This window comes from Chanos chanos, chromosome 10 (assembly GCF_902362185.1).
Source record: "Chanos chanos chromosome 10, fChaCha1.1, whole genome shotgun sequence".
Classification (NCBI taxonomy): domain Eukaryota; kingdom Metazoa; phylum Chordata; class Actinopteri; order Gonorynchiformes; family Chanidae; genus Chanos; species Chanos chanos.
The window spans coordinates 14,132,641-14,148,776 of NC_044504.1; the positions used below are offsets into that span (position 1 = coordinate 14,132,641).

At 37.5% G+C, this 16,136-nt stretch overlaps 1 protein-coding gene across 1 annotated transcript in view; it reads right to left on the reverse strand.

Annotated features, from left to right (window-relative positions):
- The window catches only part of alk (ALK receptor tyrosine kinase), a 252,098-nt gene that overhangs the window by 55,867 nt on the left and 180,095 nt on the right, over window positions 1–16,136 (reverse strand). The gene's annotated exons all lie outside the window — the stretch shown is intronic.

Sequence of the window (16,136 nt, forward strand, 5' to 3'; positions counted from 1 at the left end):
CTCTCATTCTGAATTAGATTTAAGGCAGTCAAATGACATCTTCAGGTTTCTGCATTTCTAATGAAACATACAACTCAACATGCTCAGAGAACAAACAAATAAACAAAAACATGACAAGACAAAGCATCTCTTACTATTCATTAATTTTTGGATTAATTTTTGTCAGTTATAAATGATCATCTGATGATTTCATTGGGCGTGCTCTGGTGAACTGGAAAAAAAGGGCATAGTTGATAAGATGGTTAATTATATTAAAGTTGTTTTGTTCTGCTGACAGTCTATTAAACTGAGTTCCTGACCCATGTATGCAATATATGTGGACATAAAGACAACTGAGTTTTTCATTTGATTAACCCGTAGATTTGGTTAGCACAAATTTTATTTTGCCTCAGTATTAGTTTTGAGTAATTCACATTAATTGATTATGCACAGTGTCAATACATTATCCTTTCAACAATATTTACAAAACTACTTCTGTCCTCAACAATTTTCATAGATTAGCAAGGAGAAGACACATGCATGCACACATGTAGGAGCAAACATGCACAAGGCTAGTGTTTCCATAGTTACTGTCTAAAATAAACATTGGAGGAGGCTTAGGTACAATGAATAAAAACAAGCACGTACATGCACATACACACACACGCACACACACACACACACACACACACACACACACACACACACAATATGTGGGTATGCAAAGACAGTTTATGGAGATTTTCACCTCAAATGAATAACTTTAACTATCGTGTGAATCATGATTTAAAATCATTTCCTTTATTGATATTATTTTCTCAGACAATCCAGTTGTACATACACTATTATTCAGTTATTATTTACACAAACATATTCATGTTAGACTACTCTGTGGCATCAAAACATTGACTACTACTACTAGTACTACTATTAATTATTATTATGATTATTATTATTAGTATTATTATTATTATTATTATTATTATTGGTGGTGGTGATGATGATGATGATGATGATGATGATGATGATGATGAAGCTGTTGTTGCTGTTGTTGCTGTTGTTGTTATTTTATAGATGAATCAAGTTCACTGAAGACAAATACAATAGGAAGAAAGTTGATCTATTTAAATCCTTCCCATTATTTACATCTAACATCCATCACAGTAAATATGTGTAAAGGGAGGAAGAATGGGAACTGGTGCGTTATCCAAAATGACAGCAGTATTACTGCATGTAGCTGGAAGTTAATGAGTGTTGAAATGCCAGTGTATGTTTCATTTCAAACTCAGTGGGATGTATTTACATGTCACGTCATTATGGTAAATCTAGTCTACTTTAGATTAACAGTCTTAAAGCTGGAAAAACACAAGTGAAACTGCAAACAGTTTGTCAAGAACTTCTAAGAGTTGTGACCTGATACAATCTATTATCAGCATGCCAATCTATACACAAATGAAATATTTCACAAGGAATGTATGGCTCATTTACTGGCATATTTCTCATTCCCCCACATGCAGTTTCAAAGGCAAAGTAAATCTTTGTGACAAATAACTGACATAGATGGAAAAACACAAGCTCTAATATTGTCCATATTACATCCTGCAGAGGGAGGTGGGCAAGACGTGTGGAGCAAATCAAATCAACATGGAAATGAATGGACATCTCACTATGAGATTTGATCATGTCTGTTCTCTATCGCCTCCTGCAACTTTCTGCCTGTAAATGAGACCATACTTGTAATCTTCTCCTCCACCTGAGGCCTTAAGGTGTGTGTGAGTGTGTGTGTGTGTTTGTGTGTTTGTGTGTTTGTGTGTGTGTGTGGGGGGGGTATTGCCAGGCATGTGTGTGTGAGTGGATGTGTGTGCGTGTGTGTGACTGTGTGTGTGCGTGCGCCTGCATACATACACACTCATGTCTATGTTTCTGCATGCTGATTTACACACAACCTTCAGTAATGAGACAGAAATGAAGCTATATAAAAATAATGTAGTAGAGGTAGCCTCAAGCAAATCCATTCAGCAGTGCAATAAATACCACAGACTAATACTCCACCAGCTATGAGGTGAAACCTTTTTCCCCAGCAACAGATATCCTCAAATTCAAAAGTCACTCTCTATGATACAAACTGTGTTTGAGAGATCCTAAAGCAAAAGGTTGGGTAGTGATTTTTTCCCCCCTCTTTTTTATTTTCATTGCATGGCACAATTGTTTCGCTCTGTTAAAATACAGTGGGAGACATTATTCTGAAAACTCCACAGGTTGTAATACCTTGAATTTTTTTCCCCCTCACAACCAGCTCTTTCATGTCAATCATAGGTAGCAAAACTTAATCACATGTAATCACAGGAGGCCCCCTCATTAGCCTAATTATTTAATGTACTAATGAATAGGAAAGAGTATTGTTAAGGAAAGCAAGGCTAAGATAAAGAGGCGAAGAGCCCATTCTTTCTTTTCTCCCCGCCGCGCTATGATAAGCATCTAAGCTCTCCATAGCACCTCATTTAAACATTTTGATCTAATTAACAGAGTGTCCTGTGGGACGTCTCTCATCTCAAAATAAAAAAATCTTTCATGCGAGAATTATTAACATAGCTAATCAGCACTGTTGTTGCCGATTCCATTTTTTCTTCATTCTGAATCTCATTAGAACTCTTATCGTCATTTTGCCTGAGTTGGCACTCGCCTCAAAAATCCGGATCATCCAGTCCTTCATCCTTGTTTTTCCTTCTCACAAAATGATAACCTTTACTTTATGGACACAAAACAAATGCTTTTAACCACGTCATACACCATGTTTCGTCTGGATTCAGTCGTAATGTTTGGTTTAGATGGACTGATTTTGGATGGTGGTTGGTGTATTCTGCTGATTGTTTATGTTTGACAGTGGTTTCACTACCATTGATTTATACTTTTCACAACAAAATTATTTATTTGAAACAGAAATGAAAAGATTGCAATGGACAACTAAAAAATACAAATTTTGGCGTCGAATTAATTTTTAAACATAGATTTCAAATGAACGGGTAGACTTAGTGTAGGCTATTTCTTCTATTTGTTTCAAATTAAAACCCGAAGTCAAACAAAGGGAAACTCTTTTTTTTTTGAGTGATTCTGTCTTGTCCATCAGGCTACAACACCCTACAGTCCAAGTGTTTACCGATATTGCTAATGACTTTGAAGGTTGCAGATGATTATTGAGCTATCTAAGCTAAGCTTCCCCTCTAATATATTGTCCTACCTCTGTCTAGGTCAAAAGAACATTGAAAGATAAACCTTGAGTGATTTCTTTGTCGGAGTCCACTGCACATCTTAGAAAATCATAAATAACTTGACCCTGTGCGTCAATCAATACATAGTAAAAAGTCACGGGTTCGTGAATGACTCAAGGTTGGAAGAATATTTTTTGTGAAAATGATGTGTTGACACTAGGGTTAAATTCCTGTTGCTCTTGGTTGGCTTTGTGATGGCGTGATTTACATGCTAACAGCTCATAGGAGGAAAACGGTTGCAATCACAGCCTTATCAACATCTTTATGAAAATGTTGTCTAATTCCGACATTCTGGGAAATAGAATTAAATGGATGAATGAATGAATGAATGAATGAATGAGTCAATCAATCAATCAATCAATCAATCAATCACGGGGAAAATGCTATGAAAGTCAGTCATTGTTTTGGATCTGCTGACGCTACTCAATTTTTGACTTTTCTGTTGCTTCAGAATCATCACAATTGTCATTGCCTAAAGAATGATCTTGTCTTAATTATCTAAATTGCGGATTAAATGTAATTATCTGAGCAATTATCACACATCTCCAAAAATTAACCAATATTTTTCTACAATTAGAGTGTCTTTGCACTTCAGCATGCCACAGAAAAGCAAACAATTAGAATAATTACAGTTCATGTAGAGACAAGCAGGATTTATGGACCTGAAAACCATTCAGTCAGCTGAAGCACCATTTGTGTATGAGCATTTCTAATTAAGATTTCATTTCAATGCAGTTGCCTGAGCATAGTGGAGGGAATGACCTGTGACAAGATAAAAGAGCCAGAATGTTTGGAGGTCCTGCATAAAGTCATGAAAGCAGTTTGCTGCATTTTTTTTTTTTAAATTTTTGAACCAGAACAAAGATTTGGACAACATGCTGCTGGCTAAAGAAATTGCATAACCCATTTCTAGCGGAAGCAAGGGAAGAATTATTCTGTTTCATGACAGTTAGAGCACTACAGCCCTTAGTAACAGAGCCCCAGATCAAAATACCACCCTGTTCACAATACAGCTATCCTTCCTTTACTTATTACAAAACTAGCACCAAATCCTGTTTGAACTGATGGATGGATGGACACAGGGACAAATGATGATACTGACGCAGACAAGGTGGGCAGGCAGACAGACAGACTTAGATAGATAGATAGATAGATAGATAGATAGATAGATAGATAGATAGATAGATAGATAGACAGATAGATAGATAGACTTTACAAAAATAGGAGGTTGTACATGTTCCACTCTAAATTCAGAATGTTGATGTAAACATAGCAACACTCTTTGGACTCATCCAACCCAATGATCTGTTGATAGGACCCAGAGGAAATGGCAAAGAAAATGAGTTTTACATTCACAATGGCTATTTTTTTCCTTTGCCCTCAGGGACTGCTTCACAGAAATGGATCACAAGACTGAGACCACAGTGGAGGTTTCTCTCTCTCTCTCTCTCTCTCTCTCTCTCTCTCTCTCTCTCTTTCTCTCTCTCTCTCTCTCTCTCTCTCTGTCTCTCTCTCTCTCTTTCTCTCTCTCTCTCTCTCTCTCTCTCTCTCATGGCGGTTAGATGAGAGCAATTTAAAATGAGATGGGGGGAGGAGAGGATTGGAGATTAGAGAATCAGGGTGTCCAGTTAAGTGACATTGATTTTGACTATCAAATCACACAGTGCAAAACAAGCAGAGAGGGATAAGCAGAGAAAACTGTTGATAAAGATCAAGCACTATAACAAGTGGCACCATATGAATAACACTTCCCCATAGTGAGTTGGACACATTTGAATACGGTCTGGGTAGAGCCCTTTGTAAAGGGGAAGCCATTTTCTTACCAAGCAATGACTAATTTGATAAAGTAAATGGCACATGTAGTATTAGAGGTAGAAAATAATTACATCTGAAAGAATGGGCTGAAATTTCAAACATGGTTTTGTCAAATTATTTTTTTATCCCTCTTAAAGCAGGTAAGAAAATATTAGCAAAGAGGAGATCATATACCGTCTTGTCCAGCAAGACTAATTTGCTCAGGCAATAAAAATCAGTTGTAGGCTAAACAAATACTGCACCCACAGAATCAAACTGTTTAAATCTAGACAGTACGATGTAGGATTAGATCCATGGGAACTAACCACTTAACTGTTCAGTCTATGTTGATGAATACTCCTTTCAGACCAAACTTAACAATCCTGTTTCTTCAGCTCTCATGCTATTTGATCTTAATTTGAAGCCAATTACCATCACATGTCCCCTTAACATGAACTGGTATATCATATACAAATGTCTTATATATAAAACAGTGGACTGGGTGGACAGCCAGAGGAAATATTACACCACATTTCCTAAAGGAATTCTCAATCCAGGTCAGGAGTCTGCTCAAAATAAACATCATACAAAAAAACCAGCCTGTTTTCCAGACATAAAGGAATAAGAAGGCCAAACAGTCTCTGAGCCAGGTTTCTAACCCTGTCTGATCCAGCCCATACCCCCTCAATACCAGCTGTCTTTTCGAGTAGAGGATCTATCTCACCCTCATTATAGACCAGATAACCACTGCACCTAAGTTACATTGGCTTTTGGTGAATGATGTCTTTTCCTAAGTCCTCAGGACAAGATGGCATTTTCAGCTATCCACACACGCTTAGCAAATGTCCTGCCACACATCAGCACTTGTTTGTAGTAACATAAAGTAACATAAGTGTAAAAAATGATACGCTTTGCCCAGGCGAGCTGGTGCAGAGTGCGTGTAGATAAGAGAAACAGCTGACAGTATTAAACTGTCACAGGGCATAGATGAGTGAGGGCCATCCCTCCGCACCCTGGATGAGTGGAGCGAGGAATTGAGCGACGAGTGGGAGTGTCAGGAGAGAAGGAATGAGTGACAAAATAAAACAAGGTCGTAAACGTGTGCTGGTGAAGCCTGCTGATATCTACAGACTGGCGAGTAAGCTTGGGTGTTTTGTGTGCGTGCGTGCATGTGTGTGTCTGTGTGTGTGTGTGTGTGTGTGTGTGTGTGTATGTTTGTGAGGGAAAGAGAGAGAGTGTACAGCAGCAGGGCTAATCATATTACAGCTGTAATTGGTTATGTGATGTGTCTGCTGACGCTCCCTGGCCACATTCCACGCTAGACTGTCTCTGGACAGAATAATCCAGGCCTGTTACCTTAGTTTATCTCTCCAGGAAAATGACAGTCTTCACAAATAAGGTACTGAGAAATGCAAATAAAATAAATCAAACAAAAAAATATTTTAAACTTTAATGAGCATTTGAGACTTTTTTCCCCCACATTATTAAATCATATATAGTCTTTCAATGGACACAGATACTAAATATGAAATGTTCATGACAAACAATGGAATATGTCTGGATAAAATGAAATGAATGAGGAATTTAGACAATTTTGGCATCTTCACAAGGGGAAAGAACTTCAGATGTTTTTGAGCAACTTAAATATGCAAATTAAACAAGCAAATACTACAAGTGCCGGTCTTGAGCAACCTTGACATACATGTAACTACCAAAATGAGCAGAACATCTCCACGAAAGGGGGACACAAAGGATTTTGTCACACAGTTATTTTTCTTTAGATACTATATCATTAAGCATATATTTTATTTCATGAACTTATTTTTACACCCAAGAATGCAGAGGTCTAGTGAGCAGTCAAACAGTCACATTACTTGTTTTTCACAATGCTCTTATCAAACAGACAAGTACTTGGATTGCAATGGAAATGTAGACATATGTGTGAATTCTTAAATGGTCTGATGTGCACAAACATGATGTAAACCACAGTCCGTGGTCATCTCAATCATCAGATCACAACCCAACCGAATACTCATGGAAGATTCTGGTTCGGCACATAGGATTTTCTACCATCATATACGAATGAATTTGGAATTTCTCATGGAAGAAGAGTAAGGCATCTGATATAATTGCAGATACTTGTACAATTAATGCCAAGGTACACTGAGGTTCTTCTCTCTACTTATGGTGACCCACTGACCCTTTAAAACACTTTATTTTGGGAGTTATCAGTATTATTCAAAAGGAGTTTTATAATATAAGACTGAAGGACTCTCTATTTCAAGAGCATCTCCATCTGTCTGACATCCTACACCAACTTATTTTCTCATACATGTCAACAAACATGAACTTGAACATATGGAGTATTTCCAATCTCAATCCAAATATTATGTTGCATGAGAGAACACAACAGACTATTTTCAGACAATCAGTAATTGAATGTTGTTTATTCTGGACTGGAGCTATCTCTGTGTTATTCATTCTGAATGGTGAATAATGGTTTGTGAACCTGTAGTCAAACTGGAATGTGGCTCCTAATGCTGTGTAATAATTTGATATATTTATTTATTTTTTTTACATTTAGATAGAGTATCTCTCGTGTTTCATGTGTCTTGCACATGAGCTCTCTGTAGAGACCTATTTCTCCACTGTTGGCTATGTTCTCTCTTTGAATGTCTATTCTTGGCTAAAATGTGTAGCCGGTATACTGAAATGATTGACTGCTTCAGACTGTTCAGAACTCCTTTGTGGCCATGTCGTGTGATTATACATCCAAAGACACTGGAAAAGGAAAAGAGAACCACAGAAACCCCACTGCTGTTACATATGCAGGATTAACTATTATACTTTTATCCATATCTTGCACATTCTGTTTTATGGAAGAATTAGCAGGGGTACAAGAAAGATAAATCTCTCTGTCTCTTTCTTTCACACACACACACACACACACACACACACACACACACACACCTGATTAAGCAATGTATATCATTACTTGACTGAAGTTGTTTTTTGACTGAGTAATTAGCTTTAAAAAATATTTTTTTCTGATGTACTTATGTACTTATTAAGTATACTTTATAATTTTGTGCACAACAGGTACAAGTACATTAGTCTTAGGAAAGATAAAATGGAGACGGTTTGAGCAGTACATGATGCTCATTGTGTAATTATTTTTGTTTCCTTCACAGTGACAGCGATTTGAACTTTAAGTATATGCCCTCTTCTCTTTAGGTCCCTCAGTAACATGTGTCTCTGCATGGTTTCTCTTACTTCTAGTTTCCCTGCATTTCCTTACCTCTCATCTCATCCTGTTTTTGTCATTTCTTCATTCGTTCTTTGCACGAACCTACATATCTTCATCCCACCCACTTCCCCTTCTTATCTTCCGACTTATCACTTTATTACTTGACAAGGTTTGATCTTGCCCCCATCCCCCAATGCTCTCTCTCTCTCTCTCTCTCTCTCTCTCTCTCTCTTTCCATCTCCCACTTCCTACCTATCTTCTTAATTCATCCTTTTCTTTCTCCTCACGTTTCCATTTGAATAATTCAGGAGTTTTGGGCCAAGCGAACCTGGCTGGTTTAGTCTGTAATGATACTGCGCTGATTGAAAGATCTGAGTAATCGTGATGGGAAAAATAAACAGAATGGTCAGTTCTGGGATCAGCTTTTAAAGACAAACAGAATGACAGCAATTTCAAATGACCCCGATTTATATTTATACATCATTGAATCATTCTGATCAACTATTATTGTTAAGCCAAAATGCAAACAAGTCAAAGGATGAACAAACACTAAACGCAAACATGCTCACACATTCACAGTTCACAACACAAACAAAGTCATGTAATGAGAATAACATGATTGCATCTAGAATTTGTAGCACATTATCGGTAAACACAAACATCATTTAGCAATTCATACAAACAATAAGCGGACACAGAAAAGAGAAAAGACACATACTGTATTTTGTGGACATACTACATCATCAGTTTCCACGACTGCCCAATTATTCATCTACAAAATTCATCTCTCTCTCTCTCTCTCTCTCTCTCTCTCTCTCTATCTGTCTCTCTATCTATGTCTCTTAGACACTGACACACACACTTACGCACACAAATACTAAAAAAGTGCAGAATACACACCTTCAGTTGACATGTATTAACGCAACAACAACTTAGACTGCAAAGCCACACTAAACAAATCTTATGATTTACTTTACATGATACAAAACGAAAAATCCTTCCACACAAATGCTCACGTCTTATCTTCAGTAATGAAAACACAGTTGCTATGGCCTCAAGTGCCATGAAATTACTAGGATGAAAGAGTGAGGGAGAATAGCACATGACAACTGCTTACACTTTTTAAGCTGAATTATGCCCAAAAATTCAATTAAAAATCAGCACAAAGGACATAGCAGCAGTGAATAAGACTGATGAGTTGGGTTTGGTGTGGAAGGGGGGGGTTCAGATGAGGTTTATAAGATTTTAATGAGTTTGAGGTGATTTAGTGTATGTTTCTGAAATTCATTTAATTACGCTTCACGATCAGTATATATTATTCACTCTTTTCCTCATTTTGAACTCAGGATGTTTCTGCTGCTTGGGAAAAGGAGCAGTGAAAAGGTGATGTACTAAGAAAGGCATGCTCTACATTGTTCCTTAATTTTTTATTTTTTTTCCAAAGTGTATCAGAACTACAAAGAGGATCAATGGTAATGTGACTGTTAGCTAGGATCCCTGAAAGTGCTTCTGACATTCAGACACAAACAAAGAGACAAATGTGGCCTGGAAGGTCAAAACATGGCATCGTTTTGTGTGAGGTAAAAAGGAATAGTCTTGTTAAAGTTTCAAGTGTGGTCCATTTACCGACTGAGCATCAGTTGAGAGATTTCACCAAGAGGAGCCAATGGGAGATATCCAACCCCAACAATGCTGCAGAAATCAATAAAAGTTTCATCCTAAACAAAAAACTTTCAGAATACAGTCATGTACTGCCTTTGTGTTCATGCTGTATTCATGCTGCTTCCACTAAAGAATCCTAACAAAAACAACAGCAACAGCAACAACATATACAACAATAACAAAAACTACAATGAAAATTATAAGAATGATATGCCCATATAGATACATACACAACTGTTTGGAGATGCTGTAGGAGGAAGATCATGATATATGTGGTAGAAAGATCATATGATGAAATTTTTACATTTTCGGAAAAAAAGTCCCTCTCTGGATTTTGTAGATATATAAATAAGGTCTTAGGTTATTCGATAAAACCAACCTGACAGTAAAAAGTGAGAAAGACCTCCATTTTAGTTGCGATTCAGCCTCTCCTACAAACCTGAGTAATGCAATTCTTAGACCATCCACATTACTCACAAAACTGGTGTTTGGTTGATTTCTTTTGTTTTTGGACAGGTCATCACGCTGATCTTAAGGATCTGACAACTAGTTTTGATTGATTGATCGATCTATCAATTTTTACAGCAATACAGAAATGCAGTCAGGATGGCACAGTGGGTAGCGCTGTCTTCTCACAGCAAGAGACAAATGTGGCCTGGAAGTGTCCTTTCTGTGTGGAGTTTGCATGTTCTCCCTGTGTGTGCGTGGGTTTCCTCCCACAGTCCAAAGACATGCAGGTTAGGCGAATTGGAGACACTAAATAGCCCCTAGGTGTGATAGTGTTTGTCTGTGTGTCTGCCCAGCGATGGACTGGCAACCTGTCCAGGGTGTTCCTCATCTTTCACCCAGTGAATGCTGGGATAGGCTCCAGCACCCCCCTTAACCCTTATTGGGATAAGCGGCTTTGAAAGTGAGTGAGAAATGCAGTCAAGCCAATTTTCAGAATCAAAAAATTATCTGAACATACCTTTAAGAAACATCAGGATATAACACACATGATTGCGAAATTTCATTTTTGTTAACAAAACTTAATTTCAGTTTTCACTAGCTTTTAACAGAGCATTCGGTGACACATGATTAGCTATCAGGGTAAGTCGAATACAATCAGTGATACATTCCCATTCATTTCACTACAGAAGAATACACTACAAACTAACTCAGTGCTTTCATGATAGAAATGCAGTAGACCACACCACCTGGTTCATGATTGATAGTGAATAGAAAATGAAACACAAACAGCCTTTAGTGACATATACAGTATCACATTTGGACACTGTTTGGTCTGGTGATTGTTTAGCAGGTGATCTGCAGTCATTCAAAAGCCCTCACTTCATTCCTCCTTAAATTACTCTCTTCTCTCTCATGTGCGCACTGGTAATGTTTGCTGTCAATGTTTACCACAGATATTTTATAAAGCATTCTATGCTACAGTCCAAAACCATATTCTATGACATTGTAACCGTGCTGTATATCACTGTTCAATGGCACATTTATGTTTCTAGTCTAGTCATACAGTTGAAACCACATCCTGCAATGTGTGCTATAGTTTATAATCATATTCCACAGCACTATTTAAAACTATATTTCAGAACATTTTTTAATCCATACAAAAAATACATATGTCATTCTTCAAAAATATGTACCACAGAATTCGTTAAAAGCATTACCCAGGTTTTCACTATCATCTCAAATGGACAATCTTGCAAAAAAATCTTTTTTTTTTTTCCATCTTTGTTAGTGAAGCATCAAAGGTGACTCTGAGCCTATTCTGAGGCTGAAAATACTCCTTTAATGATGCTGCCTTTCTCAAGCTAGCCTTTGACCTCTCCACAGGTGCCAAGATCATAAAACAGCACATTAGAATGACAAAAAAAAAAGAAAAGAAAAGAAAAAAAAGAAACATACCATCTAAACCCCTTTGTCTCTGTGAAGCCTTTTGTACTTGCATAAAACAAAAGCAGAACACATAGCAAAAGGACATAATTTCTCTTCTGAAGGTGAATCAAATTAAATTTCCTCTGGAAGCTGCTATTTCTTTTTTTATTTCTATTTCTTATTTCTTGGGCCTTGTATTGCAGACCGGAAATAACACTGAATAACAGATTTGGTTTCATTAGTGCTTTCTGAAATTATTCAGTTCCTTTAAATCCTTCAGTAACAGGGACTTGCAGTTCAGTGGTACCCTCAAGACACAGTTTGTATTTGCATAGAGCATCTATAAAAAAAGGTGCTCAATATTTGCCTCTGTTGCTTTCAACAGATGGTTCAAAGTGTTCTCACCAGCCCCACTCTGTGATTGCTCTACCCTGGAAATTCATAACTATGACCTCTCCAAGTAAAATATTTTCATTTATTTTACCTCAAATGGGTAAGATATATAAAATCTCATAATTTTACAAAGAAGATAGAATTCTGCTTAGGACACAAAGAAATTCAAAGGACCGATTTCAAAAGTGCTTGTTACTACAAAATGATGGTCTACATCCATGTCCATGTTTTCTGTTTAGTATTTTCTCTCTCTCTCACACAAACTCACGGTCTCTCCAGCTTTGCCCTTTGACCTCCTCTTTTCATATGGTGAAATGATAAAATGGGGATATGCTGGTTGACACATTCTTAAATGAGAAAAGAGGACCATGATACTTTCTGAACAACACTTTAAATAAAGGTGGAATTTTGTTTAAAAGTGCTGAAACTGATTGAGTGTTGAAATTGATTTTAGTCTTCTGTTTGATTTTGTTTTTTTTGTTTTGTTTTGTTTTTTTGTTTTTGTTTCAATGTCATCAGATGATTGGCAATACTCCCTAATAACAGTCAGCTCTGACTCATCTTCTGCCAGCTGCCTCCACTACACTGACTTTTTATCTACTGACTTCATAATCACTTTTGTTATGCTTACAATGGCAAGTCTGTGCCCCTAATGACCAAAGCTGCAATTACTACAACCAGTTGTGATGTTTCCTTTTTCTGGGGTAAATATTGAATAATGGAAGTTTTGTGTTTGTAGATGATGCTGTGTATCTCATGACACATTCACTTAGAAATCAAAAATGTCCATTGATGCAACCACGGATACTATGGGCAGAGAAGCAATTCTTATGAACACGGTGTTCATATTTTCATTTTTCATGCAGTTCACAGTATAAAGCAACTCAGCAGTCTTCTCTTATCACATGCTCCTGTCCCAAAATAGTAAAAAATACCTATCCGTTATTAAAAAAAAAACAAACAAACAAAAAAAAAAATGCTAAAAAAATCTAGTTCACTCAATTCCATTATACTTGACAGTAAATAAATGTTGCAGTGTGCAGCAGCTATCTGATAATCAATGCCTCCAGGACTTGACCTTGAGGTGGAAAGGTCAGAGAGTGAGAGCAGGCTCCAGGTTGAGTCTTGGCCCAGGACACCATCCAAACACTGCTGTGAGATCATGCTGTATGTTGTAGCTTATGCCACAGAGACTTCATTAGAACTACACAGTTCATTCTAAACCCTCTCTCTCCCCTGCAGTTTCCAGCAGCCACGTGTTACGTTGTTCATTATCGTCTCCTTATTTGAAATGCTACCACAACTCATCTTTCTATAATTTCTCCCCCTTCCTTCTTCTCCTTTGCATGGTGCTTCTTCTTCTGATCTATTGCCCTGAAGTCAGCCTCAGTCAAACATCTCAAAAGTCTAAAGAATTTCCAGCAGAATCTGCTGTGCTAGACTCCTTTGTCTTTAAGATAAAACTTGAATGTTAAATCAGTGAGACATGAATAATGGTATGGACTGGAAGCTGACCACTGTTGACTGTTTCGAGCATGATTACAATAAGTGCAACTAGACAAAAGGGAATTTCTGTTTTTTACACTCTACAAGGAAATTACTTCACGCACATAAGTAGTGTAAGAAGTATACTTCACTCGATGCTTGAGACAGTGTCCCCACTCTTTCAGACGGATTTATGAAGAGGTGGTTGTTTGCCGTTTGTGAGAACCTGAGGCTGTTGCATAACCTCCACTGACATTTGTCAGTCCCTTGAGGAAATCAGCGTTCCTTCCTCAGCAAAACAGATTGCACTCATATACTAGCAGCTGACAAAATAAAGACAAGCAACTTCTTAGGACACCAAGAGTAATTTTTGGACTTGAAACACAGCCTTTGATTTTTCATTTACTTTTTGACAATGCCTTAAATATATGTTGAATCACAATAGGAATCAGGGGCAGAAGGGAAAAAGAAGAGTCTGAATCTGTGAGATGCAAATAACTTCAGATTTTACAACAGGTACACTATGACAAGCAACATACAAAAAAACAGTAAACATGAGAACAGTGGGTTTTTCAGCTAATTAACAAACATGATCTTTCAGTGAACCTTAATCTCTTTGTAGTCAATACACTCTCTACCTCTGAACCACACTGTATTCTTTTTTATTCTCCTTTTCTTCTCTTACAAAGGAGGCTGTGAAACAAACTTCAGCCTCATACACAATATATTCATAAATCACCACAGAAAACAATGTTTCCTCATAAACTGTTGCCGTTTTGCTTTTGTACCTTGTTTTCAGGCTTTGTTTTCATGAATGCCTGGACACATATTTTCAGATTATCCAAGTTCATGAAATATTTGACAGTACAGTGAATATTTATCATCAGTTTCCTCTTCCAGATTGCATGTCAAAAAGGGGAGCGTGACACTTACTCTAGCACATATCATTGAAGATGAGGCAAGTTTGAAGATTGCATAGTTAAGAACTATATTTATCTACAGAGAGACTTTACTGACTGTTGACTGCCTAAAGCCAGTGAGTCACGAATACCAATAAACCATGGTGACACGACGATAAACCATAGACTCGGGGTAAATCAGATAATCAATTCTCTTAAGTAAACCCAGGCCAAGCCTTGCATGAGGGACAGATTTCCCAGATGTACTTTTATGTACAGGGCAGCAGCATCTGTAGCAAAGCTTTAAAATTAATAAATAAATAAAAATTCTCCGAATGTGCCTATGGTTATTAAATATGCATGAGTTCTGTCAGCTTTTAGGGAGCATAGCATGACAGTGGAGATCGTGTCCTGGTGGTGCTTTCTTGAGAGTTTTCCTACTGGACATCATATTTTACATATGGTAATACAAAATTGCTGATTTCAGACTAATTTGGAATTGCTAGTAGAGAATTACGAGTTTATCCTGGGATCATGAATACAGGTTTGTGTGAGAGCTGAGATAACAACATTTTTTGCATTCATGGTTTGGTTATTTTTGCTGCAAGGACATATGTGTATGTGGTTGATACACATATCAAAAGGTCTTACAGATGTTAGAAAAGAAAATCTTTTTGAGGTCACTAAAAGGATGACAAAAAATACCCCTTCACACATAACCAGCATCACAACCTCAGTGTGGTCTCAAGAACTCACATTCACCTGACATCTTTTCAAACATATTTACCTGCTAAGCTGTTCTCTACAGCTATGCCATACATGACTGACATAATACTAAAACATGACAGTGGAAAAAGATTTGACCAAGTTGCTTCTAGGATTGTTTGGCTTATAGAAATTTAATGTCAAATGCAAAATTAGTGACGCCAATTCAAAAGTCAATTAAAAACATGTTATCACCATGTAACTTATTCACAAACTATAATAACCCGCTTGAAAATGTCGCCATTTCAGATCTAAATCAAATACCCATCCTTGTTGTAGAATTTGCTGAAGGGTGAATGACCTTATTGCCTTATAAATCCATGTTCTCATCTCCAAGTCTCAGATCATTCAACATCCACAGAGAATGTTGTAGAAAATGACTTGGATCTCTCATTGCCCTGAGTAGTCAGGCAAACTCTCCCCTCAAGCTTGCTAGGAATGAGCATCTGAGGTTTCTCTGTCAGTACTGCACCACACAATTAACATTTTGTGATGACACAGGAGATTTTGCCCGGAGGTACAAACACACCATCTCACTCAATCACCTCTCAGCTACCTCCTGCCCTGTATGCCCACCAGGTGGATTAGCAGTGGACTCTCAAAGCAACCTGCTGTCCATCGCCTCGGCCTGCTTCAGTCAAAGACTCTGGCATTGGACCAAACCATTATCCATGGCACCAGTCCCATTCAAAACTCATCAGCATAAAATAGGCTCTCCATACCTCCTCAGCCATTATTTCTCCTCTTAACTGTGCAAACATTGCCTGT